Raw genomic sequence first — 14,602 nt, forward strand, 5'->3', positions numbered from 1 at the left:
GCATCATTAACTTCTATGGTGTTGCTCTGATGCCAAAGTCTACGCTGGAAAACAGCCCAGTGGGGTGCTTTCTTTTCTTTTTTCTTTTTTTTTCCAAAGAAAATTTTGCTTACATGTAATATGGCAGTTTCATGTTTCAAATTTCACATTATTGAGCAATAATGTGGTTGGCTTTTCTGGGGGTTGAAAATAGGTAGTGGGGCTTTCCACTAGTAAAATTGAACCCACTGAACTTTCTGACTTTCAGCTGAATTTTCTATCCCAGCACAGACAGGGACACAGATAGGCAAGAGCCACATTACTGAGCTGGATTTTTCCTGCTGTGGAAGAGGGACGCAGGAAAGGGAGCAGGACATGGAGGTCTAAGCACCCTACAGCGTGACAATCTGGTCTTCCACTCCTCCTTCAAATCCATCCAGTGTGTCAGCCTGAGCAGTCATGTAATTATTCTTAATACATTCATTTGTATAAGGTGTGGGCCAAGCTGTTTAACATGAGTTTTTTGGAAACAGGTGCTTGTGGCTGTTTAAGCCACAAATCTGAGAGTGTGTGCAGCAGGGTGTATTTGGCAGGTGCTTCATGTGTAAAGAATTCAGGCACAGGCAGTATTTAAATTGGCCACAAGTGTCTTCATTTTGTGATTGTCAGTTGTAGAGAGATCTTCATACCAGATGATCTTTTATGTATGGGCTGGCCTGGTTCTTGTGAATCAAAAAGATCCCTTTGTGTTGTAAACTTCTTTAGATTTAAGTTGTCCTCTAAATTAATTTTCTTGGCATCAGAAGCAGCTTACAAATAATTTTATAACACCCAGTCGAGTTTAGATGTAGCAGAAAGCTGGATACAGGCAAGGTGAAGCAGTCCTAGTGTTTCTGTCTGTGTGTGTTTTAGTTCTGGTCAGCAAAGTGACATTGTTTCCTGTAGTGTTTGAAAAGTGTAACTAACAGCAGTGAGATGCTTTGTCTACCATATGTAGTCATGGAAAATCAGCACAAGACCTTAACTCTGGTTAAGAGAAGAATAATTAACCTGTTGTCTGAGGAAGGCTGGGAACTAAAAATGACTTAATGTTATGCAAAGCAACTTTAGTGCTATGAAAGCCTGCCATAATTCTTTTCTGTTACCTACCTATATCTTCAGAATCTTTTTTTTCCTTCTGAATGAGATTCTTTTTACTCTGTTCAGCCAGAGGGGAAAACAAACCTGCAAGTGTCGGTTTGCAAAGCCTCAAACACTTGTTCCTAAGTCTCTCTATTAAAAAAGTAAATATTTGACCTAATTTTTAAGTAGTGTTCCCATTTTCCATCAGAAGCTACAAGCCGGAGCTCATAATGTTGTTCTTGTTCATAATCCAGAGGCTGAGCAATGAAGACAGTTCCAATCTCAGGTTCCACATCAAAAATCCCTTTCACATTTCCTGAAGTGATCTGATACCTTAGTTTGGCATTTGCACCTACAAGTAGTGTTGAAAAATTTAGCTAAATGCCAGTGATTCTTTTTTTGTATTCCCATATCAAAATGTCATACTGATCATAGGTGCTGATTTCAATGTTTTTGGGGATTTTTTTTTTTTTTAATTTATCTATCTTTGCTCTTACTTGTCAACTTTGTATCTTACTACTGCAGAAGCAATCTTGCAAAAAACTGGATGTAAAGAGAAGATGCATAGAAGGCAAAAGGTGGAAGATCTTGGGGTTTTCTACTGGAAGAAGTAGACGCTAATTTATTTTATTATTTCACATAGAGTGATTTTTTTTATTTGTAATTTTAATTTAGCTGAAAAAAACCTTCTTCCAAAGCATAGTGTAGTCTAAAGAGACATTTAATTTTGCTCTTTATTTATAATCTTACTTATAAGTTTTGCAAGAGCTGTGCTTTAAGGGTGGAGGAAATATCTTCTTCAGAAAATATGAAATTGTAGTGATATACTGCAACATGTCTTATACTATGCTTCCTGAATTGCCTTATGATTTTTGAATGGACACTGTTTACACACAGCTGTTTCAGGGCTTGCATTTTCACTTCAAATCTTCACAGGGATCACATGAAACTTGAAGCAAATCTGTCTGGTGTCGAGCCAATGCAAATAGTCGTTTCAGTAAGGATTTTTACTTCATCATGTCAATGAGACATTTGCACTATTTATGAAAGCTTCCAGTAGTGGGCTGTCTACAACTCCCTTGGCTTATAGGTTTCTCTCAAGCAAATTGAAGATTGCTGTGAACCTTTTCTTTGTGCTGACATCAAATTTCTGATGGAACCTCATTGAGGTTGCAGCTTTCTTTAACATATGAAAACGCTCCAAAATTTTCTGCACTGTTGAGTGGGTTTTTTTTTTTTTTAAGTAGTTAAAAGTAGTTTTAAGAAAATTAAAAAGTAATATTTAAGAAATTGATAGAAACCAGCATATATGTAGGTTCAGAGGTTTACTGTGAGGCAAGATTATCCTTTAAAGGTGTCTTGCCTTTAGAAGCTGGAGTTGGAGATTTTTTCCTTTAGAGTTCCATGGACAATGAATTACCTCCTGGTAGTCAACTGTAGTTTGCTTCGTGGAAGTCCACTTGTCTCTCCCACAAACTCTGGGATTTTTTCAAATATTCAAGCATCAGTTTTACAATTGATAGAACTTGCAACTAGTACCTTGCAGTGTTTGTTGTGCTTCAGCTAAAATAAGAATCTGTCCACGTCTTACACGGCTGACTTCTGTGTTACCAAATGAAATTATTAGAGATTTAATTATTAACATTATATATTCTTGGTCAGCAAAATTCAGTTATGGTATATTAAAATGGGAATTTAAATGCTTTGCTTACAGTAACTTTAAAAAGTAACAATGAAAGGAACATCTTTATGTCTTTTGCTTCTTTATTAAATGAAATTTATTTTAAAAGAGCAATGTGTTGGCTTTTCTAGCTGATGGAAATGCAGAAATACAGAACAGCTTCCCAGCTTTAGATTACTTCTTCTTTATTACCTGCAAAGGGAGACCAAACCCAGTAATTTAAAGCATTTAAAGGAGGAATTAAATGCTTTGCTCTTACATTTTGCCTTTTGTGAAAATGAGAATGAATATGCAGAACTGGTGATTTCTAAGTTATCCTCGTCTCAGCTTCAGCACTGGAAATTTGTTTGGCCCCACTGTGTTGTAACCATCCCTGTTGGTTTGTCAGAGCTTTTGGATGTGTCCTTCTGGGATGTTAATATCTTTTCTCAATGTTTTGTACATACACATTATCCTCTTCATTAATTTCATTTGCTGCCTTGTTGAATTGTGTAGCAACCCTTTTGACTTTTCTCATGCTTTAGCTGCTACTGCTGTCTTATCCATGAAGTGTTTTGCTGACGACAGCAGAGCTGTGTGTTTTAGGGATGGGGGTTATAATAGGCACTTTTCCATTATGGTTTTTTCTTATGTGATTTTTTTTTTTTTTAATTGCATAGATTTCCTGTTCTATGGTACACCAGGGACTGGAAAGACACTGGTAGCTTGTGCAGTTGCTAATGAATGTAGCCAGGGTAATGGGGGAGTAATCTTTTTTATGAGAAATGGTGTCAACTGCCTGAGTGAATGGGTAGGAGAATATGAATGAGTTTTACTATTTGAGCAGGTGAGATTGAAATATGCCACATGTTCTGTCTGAGTTGTAACTAATTTTCTGTGGTCAAAAAGAATTCTTTTTTATGTTTTGTCAGGTCCTTCCACTGAAATGGGACTGTCAGTGTTTCCTTTTCCAGTGGGGTTTTGGGGAGCTGAAAATCTTGGGATGTATTGGGAAATACGAATAACGCAAACAAGAAAATTTTGCAAAGCACCACCATCCCCCACAAAAAAAACCCCAAACTAACCAGTTCCAGTGCTCTTGTAACCATAATGTTTTTCATGTATTTTCTCTTTCAAATAGTGCTGTTTTCCCGATGTCAGTGTTCCTGTGTTTTCTTTGCAGGCCTACCAGATGCAACCATCAGTTGTTTTCCTGGATGAGATTGATGCTCTTGCTCCTGTATGCAACAGCAAAAAAGACCAGGTTCATAGGTAGGACATGTCTTGTATCTTGTGTAGAAAGTGCTTGATCTTTGTGAAAAGAAGACCACAACCTATTTAACTTGATGTGACACCTTCATTTAACCTGAAAAGTAGTAATTCAGTGCTAGTGAATTTCAGATGATTTTTAAATGAGAACTGAAAACAATTCACTAAGCTTGAAATCAGCCCAAGGCCTGTGTTATCTTATCTGTATTTAATGTCTTAAAAGTAGTCTTCTGCAAATCAGCATCTCATCATTAAAAACTTGTCCTTTTTGAGGGATTAGTGGAGATGGTTATGTGGAACTGAAGAAAATTTACTAAACTAGTGAATGAAAATTGTATTTTTCTGTTAGCTCTGTTGCAGGAACACCTCTGGCGCTAATGGATGGCTTCACTGACGGAAAGGTTGTGGTAATCAGAGCCATCAGCAGACTGGAATCTGTAGATCCTGCTTTACAAAGACCTGGACACTTCGTGTGAGAATTCCACTTCAACTTGCCAAACAACGAGGTCAGAACTTCAACTCAGCCTTAGCACTTATGAGGCAAAGCCCACCTTTTTAACAAACCCCAGTAACAAGGCAGCATGGCAGAGCAGTGCAAGTCTCCATCAGCATTGTCCAGACTGGACACCAGAGAGCTGTCTGGAGGCTGCATTTACTGTGGAGGCCAGACCTGGTACTGGATATGTGTGAGTAAGATGATCTCAACAGGTAGTTAATTCTCTGGTCATTTTTGGTTTCACTTTGACCAGTGATAGAACGGGATGCTGCCAGACACCAAAATGTTTAAAAAAGAATGAGTTAATGAATTAATTATAAAGTATGGCTGTAGCATCTTGAAGGAGAAAAAAAAAAAAAAAAAAAAAAAAAAAAAAAAAAAAAAAAAAGCGTGCACACATTTTCTTTTTGGTAACAAAAGCTTTGATCAAGGCTGGTGCTGGAGCAAATTATGTGTGTTGGGATCTGATGTTCTTACTTGTACTTATTAACAGAGACTTGGACTAAGATGTAAAGCACACTGCACAGATGCAAGGCTTGGGACCCTTCTAGCTTATTGGCAACAGCTAAGCAAAAAAATGGGTATGTAGCAACCAAAAACTTTTGGGATAGAGGTGGTGTGTGGGGGACAGTGTGCAAAACTGGTACCCTGGTTTTGTGTTTTTTCTCTGTTTTTTTTTCTCTTTAGTATTATCACTAATACTTTTTAGTAACTTTGGGAAAAAAAAAAAAAAAAGATCCACTTCTTGGATTGAAGGTTAGTAAAAGTGCACTAAACAGCACATTTAGCACAAACATTTGTCTCCAGTTTTTATTTGCTTCCAGGAACAGAAGATGAGGTGCCATGAAACAGATCTAATACATAATTCCCTGCTATGGAAGAATTCTAAAAATCTGTCATAATTAATCAGGAAGTACTTCAAAGAAAGATTTGTGAAGATCAGAGATAAGGATAAGTGACATTTTCTGGATGAGTGACAGTAGTTTGAGTTATACCTACTCTTCCTGATAGTAACTGTAGTAATTTGGAATGGAGTGCTAGGACTGTTTTCCTTGAATGAACTGGCAGAAAAACAAATTTAATGAACTGAGACTGTCACCATGAAATTTTGCTAAATTTGATGAGAAAATTCGATGAAAAATCTAAGTTTTCTGACAAGGTTTTACTACAATTTTTTCCTCATGATCATTAGGTCTCACACTTACAAAAACTCACTTTTGATGGAAGGGGTATATGCCTTTTATTTCACTACAACCTGTAGCAAGTGTTTAACATAATAAGTTGAGAATTATTAACTTTCCCACTTGAAGATGCAGAGTGTATTAATAACTGACCTTTAAAATGCTTAAAAGTATAGCAGATAAGAAAAGTATTTGTGTTGGGGTGAGGGCTTGCCAGAAGGATTGTGTTTTTTTAAAGAGAAAACTTAGGGCAAACTAAAGTGCAACCATTTGTTTTCAGACAAGAAAAGGGATTTTCAAAAGTCACACAGGAGACTGGACCCTGAAGCCATTGGACAACTTTCTTGAAGAGCTGGCTGTGCTATAAAGGACTGTGTTAGTGAAATATCTACAGTTAACAAAAACTTTCAAGGAGGAAAAAAATCCAAACACCAAACGATCCCACGGTGCATAAAATTCCAGGCAGGACTTTCAAATGCACTTCAGGATCCACAGGAAGCAAGAAATTATCTTCTCTAGGAGTTGGAACATGGCACATGACAACAAGCCAACCTGTTTTCTGTGCTACACTGAGCCTGCTCTGAAGGCTTTCCAGGGGGAGGTTAGGAGCTATTCCCAAAGTCACTGTTGGCTTTCCATCCTTCTGAGCTGCCCAAGAGATGTAAAACATGGAGCAGGAAGGCCTCATAGGAGTGTCTGTGCTTGTATGACAGCAGGTGGTTGGCCAGGAACATGCTATGCGTCAATCACTGCAGGACATAATTGATGAAAAAAGTGTTGCCCAGGTTTTGGAGGCCACCTTCAACATCCCCCTTGCCCTGCCAAGCCACGGACCTCTTCTGTAGAAGATCCCATTCTGGCAGAGCCATTTCAAGATGGAGAAGGACACTCACGGAGGAGCACCACCATTGCAATGGTTGCAATGCCTTGGTTTTGGGTCCGTTCTTTGCATGCTCAAACTCTCTGCAGAAATCAGAAGCAATTTAATTTTCCCACACTCCTCAGTGCAGCCTCTTGCTGCCTACCCTATTCCTGCAGCGACTTCCTGCTGAGCCCCATCTTTGTGTCTTCCAGGAGCTCACCCGCAAATTTTCTTCATCTTCTGGATTTCTCATTCCCACAACATCTTCCATAAAGATCTGCACTCAACCCAGCTTTCCCACACCAGCACTCTGTGTCTCTTGGGACTCAGCGCCTGCTCCAGGGTGCAAGCCTGGAGTAACAAGGGTGGTCTGAGGCAGGGGTGTCCCTGCAGTCTCCTTATGGCTCCAGTCCCATCCTGTCACGTTCAGGTAGCACATGAGAGGACACAGCACTAGAAACTGGAAATTAGATCAAGGTGCTCCAGCCCCAGCTGTTCCTGGACAGGGACAATTCTTGTCCTCCCTGTCCACAAGAAGAGGCAGTGCATGGCATTAAAAAGCCACTATGGAATGGTCCTGGAGTGACTGGGAGAGACTGAAGGCAACAGCAGAGACACAAGCTGACACAGGAGCTTCTCCCAGGATGTTGATTCCAACGCAGGGCCCCAGCATCAGGGTGACCTCAACCATAGGGACCCCAACAGCCCATGCTTGGAACCCCATGCTACATCCCAACCTACTGACACCCCTCACACATACACACCCCTTTGGGGACCAGACCCTGGCAAGCTCATCCCAGCACCCTGTGCCTGCTGAGCCAGCATTCCTGAGACCTCCCACCCAACCAGCACTGTTCCACCACTGTGCCCCTGCCTTAAATCAGTAAATGCTAGACTGATGCCAGAGGGTTCCGTGTTTCCTGGGTGCCCCCATGCACTAGTAAGTGTCCCCTGGTGCCAAGTCCAGTCAGAACACACCCATGTCGTGATGGGTTTGTGTGTCCTATGGATCTGCATGTCCAAAACTAGCACACATCTCCAGAGATGGAAGGACTGATGAATGAGAAATTAAGTAATTTTTTTATCACCTGTCATTCTATAAAGTTACAAGATTTCACCTGGTGATCATCTTTCTCTTTGCTCTTTTGGGTTTTTTTTCCCAGTGTTTGTGGTTTTGGCTCTTCTCCAGTTCTCTTCCATTTCCAATGCTTCCTGTGCTGCTTCCTGTACTACTGCTGCTCCTTTTTCTCTTTTTCTTGCTGCCTTGACTCTCCAGAGCTGGCACTGCTACTCTGCTTTCTAGCTTGACTCTCCAAAGGCTGAGGCTACATTTTTCTGCACTCAAAAATTAAATTACTGTAATTCAGTCATCCTCTCCCCAGGTTTTTCCTCCCAAATTTGGCTTGGGTCTCTTTTTTTAACTCTGCATATGCTTACATTAAAACTTCTTTCAGCTGCTGACATAATGCCTGACAGCCTGTGAAAGGTTCTGCTTGAAGGCAGGACAGCTGCTGCTTTGTGAGTGTAGAACACACCAGAAGGATCAGTCTGCTTCCACTCCCTTCTAGCCCATGATCTACCAGACCTATTGGTGGATTTCAACTGGTATATACTGGCCTCTACTGGTACCTGACACCCACTTTTAATGTTTGTTGTCCAAATCTGTGTGCTCACTGACTGCACTGTGTTACTGAGCATGACTCTGACTGATCAGAATACTGACAATAGAAATGTTATAGAAGTTTAAGAGGAACACTTTAACTCCAGCAGTTGTGTGTCTTTTATATTCCCAATATGCAAATTTACTCACTGAAAAGGTCCCTTTGTTTTTTCAGCAGAGAGAGATGTTCTTCGGATTGGAGGAACGCTGTTCCAATAGCTGTCAATAATTAGAATCATTGTTGATGAAAGTTTTTAGCCAAACTAAGGAAGTTTTGGGGGTTACAATCCACTATAACCCCCCACCTATAATTAATGGATGAATATGATCAGGAATTGAGAGCATAAAGCTATCAACAGTGCCAGAAATTTCTGGTACACAGCAATACTGTCTGGTTTGGGGATTTCACTGGTGTAACCTTTGAAGATGTTGAACTGGCTGGGTCTAATGTTTCAACCAGTCACTTTTCCACTCTCCAGAACAGTGAAGAGTAACCAATCTCCAGGTTAATGAATAAACCACATTTCAAAGCACTCAAAATTAAACTAAACACTGAGATTTTTGAAGACTAAATCTCTCCATAGCTACACCACCAGAAGGAGGAGGTGACAATTTTCCTTCTGTAGATGGTTAATAGATGAACTAAGAAAATAGGTCAGACTAAAACAAATAATTTTTGACAGCTAGAAATGAATTTTCCTTTCCTGTTGTTTGCCTGAACCTGCAGGTTCAATTGCAGGACAATGTTGTGTGCTCACAACACCTCACCAGGTTGAGGATCCTTGTAAAATCATATAGAGACAGTTGACAGTGGCACCTCTGCCTCACCTCTGCAGCTCGAATACCTTTTCATCTACTGCCACTTAAATGGAGGCTTTTTGGATTTCTAACCCTCCCCTGCCTGTCTTCAGAACACCTTTGCTTAAAGAAATGGTCTAAGTCCAATGGGTTCATATTTTCTATCACATTACCTCAGCCACTAACTTCTCTCTGAGTGAAATTGCTGGCTAGAAGTAAAGTCAGGAATTCAGGCCAGTAGCACTGACATCCCACATCATAAAATGGTTCATCAAGAGAAGACTACTGTGAGAGGGTGGGAGATGGGATGTGTTTATTACTTGATAAAACTGCAGGCATTTAAAAAATTAATTTATCATTCATTTTACTTGCATTGGGTTTACAGTCCTGGAAAAGTGTCATTGTCACAGAGGTTACAGGTAGGGCTGGCTCCTATGCCTCAAAGGCTCTAGAAACCCACCATCTCTCTCAATGATGTTAGGACCATTTATTCAGCCATCTCCTATTTTGGGGGAAAACAAAACAAAACACATCAGGATGCAGAACCAGGAAAAAAAAAAAAAAAAAGTCCTTTTTATGTGTTGATAACTACAAGTCTGACACAGCAGGCTCAGCAGGGACTAGCAACTGAAGGGGCCTGATCTGACCTAAGCAGAAAACGTAAAGTAACTTTTCAGCTAATGAATTTGATACAGCTAAATATTGGAAATAAAGACCACCACTCCAAGCAAAAAGTTCCCTGTAGAACTGTAGTAACATTATTATATAAGCCAACAGAAATATTCAGTCTTCTTTTCTTAATCAGTTACCAGCCAATGAAATTGAGTACACAAATAAGTCCTATGGTTATATCAAATACATTAATAATATTTAAACGATCATATGTCCAATCTGTAAGTAACTTCTTAGTAAATACTGCTAAATTCCTTTTCCCTGATTTGGGAGAAAGTGAGAAAAATACGTGTTTTGGAGGAAAGCTCTTCAGTTGGTGTTCAATACTTCATGCAGCTCAATGGACATGGGATGGTTTTTAATTAGCAATTCCTCCAGACAACTGCAGTCATATAAAGGTGTCAGGAACACAAGCACTGACCTGTTTTTCTGCCCCCATGCGTGCACTGTCTCACACACACTGAAAACCGTAACTCTTGCAGCATGCAAGGTTCTCAAGACATCACAGCACATGCATTATTCTCAAAATATCACCATTTATACAGTCTAGTTTCATGTAAGTGCACCAGCTCTACTCATTAAACAACTAGCTTTCAGTAAATAATAATAATATGGCAAAGAGCATCCCAAAGAATATTTCCATGAAGAAAATACTGTGAAACAAAAATGGGATTTTTACTACTGTTGTGATTTTGCCTAGTAGGTAGACCCTACAAGATAAAGCATACAGAAATACAATACAAAGCATACAGAATTAGCTAAAACTAAATGCAAAAAAACCCAAACAGACAAGTTTCTGTGCTTCTAAGTAATCAAAAAGCAGTTACTGTGAAACAAAGGATAAAGTTAGCAGTTCAGATGAGTAAAGGGAGCATTATTAACTCAAACCTTTCTTTACAAGCAGCCATTTGAAAACTTTGAAAAGACCACAGCATGCCAAAAGCAAGGGCTTGAGACTAAAAGGTGCATTTGTTTTGGTTTTTTGTTTTATTCTTCTGATGTTTTGTTTTCCCCTGAATTGCATTGGATTTCTAATAGGAGGGTTTAATTTTTTTGCCATTAATGCAAGAAATTATATTGATTCAGTTTATGATCAGAGGACAAAAATGCTTTCAGGAACAAGTCATGGTAGTCTGTCTACAAAGACAAACCACCAAAAAATCCTAAAATTCCTGTTTAGTAAGTCCAAAAAAATATACTGTTCTGCAGGTCTGAGGCCAATTGTTTCCAAATACTTTATTTCTAGGATATATGTCTAAAGGTGAGAATCTGAACTTCAATTGAACAGAACTGTCACTGTGTTTCCGTTATGCCTTAGCCAAGTGCAGAAAAATAATCCATCAGAGTATTATGTGTAACCAAACTATCTGGGTTTTTTCATTATTACTTTGTTCCATCCTTCACCATGATTTTAGTGATATAGTCTGTTGATAGCAGAGACCCAGAAGCGTGCCAAGACCCTGACTCAACTGTCAGATCTTGCCAGACACGAGCACCATTTCTATTTGGGTGCCAAATTTCCTGAAAGGCTTTCAGGACTTAGTAAGAAGCATATCATTACAGTATAGAGGAGGAGATGAGTGTCTGACATGGGGCAGTTGATAAGTTCATTGGAAAGAAGCACTTGGGAAACATGAGCAAAACCAGCGTGGGGCAAAAAGGAAGATAGAGGATGGACTTGATTTCTTTTCTCTAGAATGAACCAGTACAAATATTTTGTTGTTGTGCCAGAAATGCTGATTTGAACTGAAAGACTGCAGATCTAGGTTAACACTGGCCCTGAATGAGTCATCAGAGGAGAAAGAAGAGATGCCAGTCAGAGGCTGAGGAAAAGAAAGAAAATAAATGAGGGAGGAAAAAAGGCAGAAGAGATGTCTGTGCTTTGATAAGGGTGGCATGAGAAGGAACAGAAAAATTGCTTTCAAAGATTTTATTATTTCATATAGTTTAATGAGGTTTCTATCCCAGGCAAATCAGAAAGGCATGACTCCAGCCAAGTCTTGTGCAAGTATGACAAGTTTAGTTCTCAAAGCCCAGATAACAGTCACATTCACAACTTAATGATATTGTTAAATTTTTCCACTTTTTTCCCTTAGATATACCTTGCCTATACCAGAGTTATGTACCAACTCCCATGATGGAATCATCCATGGAAGCAATTCTAGAAGACTACTTTCTGCAGCAACCGGCAGTTGCTACAGTATGCAGCAGTATGAATGCAAATGGATGGCAACTGCCTGTAAGAAATAAAAGCTGACTGCAGTACATGCTCAAATGCATGTAAAAACAGTTTAATCACCAACCCCTCCACTTCCTGCACACCCCATCACAAGTTTCTCTGCACCTCAGGTGTCAAATCTGATCTGGGGCCCTCAGGCATGTAGGGAAGTGATGATTCTCGACAGATTCCTAAAATAGCTGTGCAAGGTATCAGCACTATCAGGATATATTAAACTATTTTACAGTACCTGTAATAAACATTCAGTCTTCTTTCTCATCAATCTTAGACAGTGTCCAGTGAAACACTGTATGTTGCCAGAGGAAAATTCCTTGGAAAAGAGGGAAAAACATAGTTCCCTTCTTCCAACTCAACCCTGAGGGCTGCTGGTCTTACTGTTAAAGACTGTGGTGTTAAGTACCTCTGCTTTTTCCTCATCACATTATAGACGGGCTTTTTGGGGCTGGTCACTGAACTAATTTTGAAGAGTTTTGATTTTTTCATGAAATACAAAGTTTTTATGAAAAGCTTTGCTGCAATAATTTTTTCAAAGGCTATTGGGCTCAGGTTGTCCACAAGAAAAGTGTGGGAGGAGAGCTTTAGCTGTGAAAGCTGGTTTGTTAGGGGTTTTTTGTTTGTTTGTTTTTTCTTGAGAGCTACTTCTTGGTACAGAAGTGGTTGTTACCTGCTGTTGGCTAAGTCAGGAGAATTACAGAGTAAGCTTGCCTCAATGAGTCAGAATTTCCTCCTTAGCTCAATATAAGTGGTTCAGATAACTGTGTTCTTCCTTCTTTTTCCAGGAAAAGTTCAGTTTGCATCCTCTGAATATATTCCAGTGGAAAAACATTAAAATGTCAAAGACAACTGAAAAATGGGTAAAAAAATGAAAGAGAGTGATCCTTGTGGCTAAGTCTCCTTCTGTAAATAAGAGTATCACATCTCATACAGTCACACCTAAGCAAGGAGCGTGAAATGTTGGATTGCCAAAGAGCTCAAACTTCTGAAGATGCAGGTTCAAATGGCAAGTGAAAGTCAAACTGAACCTTTAGCTCCTTTTTTTCTTCCCAAGGACAGTTATGGTACTTATTAGGTTTTAGCTTTCTTAAATCCATTGTTAATTCTGTTGTCTCTCCCCCAAATCAGCAGTTTCTTGCATAATGCTGCTGCCCCTCAAGTTATGCTGGCCAAATTCGTGTTTTTCAGTAGCTGCTGGTTTTGATTCTGTAGTTCGGTTTTCAAACGGTACCTAATTGAAAAATAATCTTTTAGCTTTCGTTTCTTCTATGAGTAGCTTCCCAGTAATAAACAGTGTAAGGTAAAAAAGCTGTACTTCAAGCAGTGTGGACCCAATGTCATGTGAAATAGAGTAATTATGTCCTAAAGTTTTCAATGCAAGATGTTTTCCCTAACATAAATTACTTCGAGTTCTACTGTACAGTGCTGTAATACTAATATGACATTTTTCCCTAGTGCTTTTTTTTGTATCCAAGTTTCTAATTTTTATGGAGCTGTGACTTTTGCCAGAAAGTTAAGCATTTCCTAGTGAAAAAATGGTAGCAGTTCTCTTTGTTATTGCAGAGACGTATCTATTCCAGGTATGGGGTCCTTCACTGATACTATATTCCAAATAAAGAGAAATCCTGACTTAAGACATTTGTGTCACTGCAGATTTGCGGGTACACCCTATGGCTCATGCATGATAGTCTCAGCTGGATGGAGAATCACAAGTATGTGATGGGAAAGCAAAGAAAATTTATATATGGGGAGCATTTTTGGATTACCCTGAGCTCAGAGTAAGTCTGATTTCAATTTTGTTAATACTAAAGTGGGACATTTTCTTGATACTTGTACAGTTGCAAATTCAGTTGGTTGTTAACCAATGCCAATTCAAACCATTGTGGGAGGGATATTTAGCTTGTGAAATAATTCAGCCTGTAATGGACTATGACTTGTTTCCACAGCTGGTGTAGACTGTTCCTCTTGCTTTTAGTGAACTATATTTTAGGAGACTGGTTTCCCTTCCTAATTTTTAATGTAAAGGGGGTTTTTACATTTTAAAATAGCCCACTGAAAACCTCCAAGTAATGTTGGTTATTAATGTCTTAGCAGTTTTTATGATGGATTGGGGTGGGTTTGTTTTGGTTTGCCGTTTGCATGTTTTTATTTAATCAGAACCAGAAAAGGAGTGATTTTCAGCAGTGATGATCTTAAACCTCCAATTTAGTGACCTGGAGTTCATCCTGGACAAAATACTAATACTTGCTTTCCTCAAATTCCTTCAAAATCCAGTGTTAGAACTGTGCATACATAGAGCTGCAGTATTATATGGTTACCTCAGTCCACTGTAGGAAAGAAGCTGCCATCCTAGGCTACAGCTGGGGACAGGGTCAAGAACAGGCCTAGCTACAGCTTTGCATGGATTGGAGAAGGCTGGAGAATAACCTACCCTTCAGAGGATATTGCTATGAGGAAAATTTGAGATATTGCTAGGTTAAAGAGCTGGAGGATGGTCAAGGCAGAGGAGACTGCCATTTACCTGCCATGATGAGAAAGGGAGTATTACAGAATCACAGAATCATTTAGGTTGGAAAAGGCCTCTGAGATTGAGTCAAACCTTTGACTGATCTCTACCTTGTAAACTGAACCACAGCACCAAGTGCCACGTCCAGGCATTTCTTGAACGCT

The 14,602-nt window shown here is 39.4% G+C and overlaps 1 long non-coding RNA gene across 1 annotated transcript; it reads left to right on the forward strand.

Annotated features, from left to right (window-relative positions):
• The first annotated feature begins 3,943 nt into the window (after window positions 1–3,943).
• On the forward strand, window positions 3,944–9,847 carry LOC120755456 (uncharacterized). Its single transcript, XR_005701782.2, has 4 exons — window positions 3,944–4,033; window positions 4,380–4,536; window positions 5,020–5,107; window positions 5,988–9,847. It is a non-coding gene; the product is annotated as an uncharacterized LOC120755456 (long non-coding RNA).
• The last annotated feature ends 4,755 nt before the right edge of the window (window positions 9,848–14,602 follow it).

The sequence above is a fragment of the Hirundo rustica genome, chromosome 1 (genome assembly GCF_015227805.2).
Source record: "Hirundo rustica isolate bHirRus1 chromosome 1, bHirRus1.pri.v3, whole genome shotgun sequence".
NCBI classification, from domain to species: domain Eukaryota; kingdom Metazoa; phylum Chordata; class Aves; order Passeriformes; family Hirundinidae; genus Hirundo; species Hirundo rustica.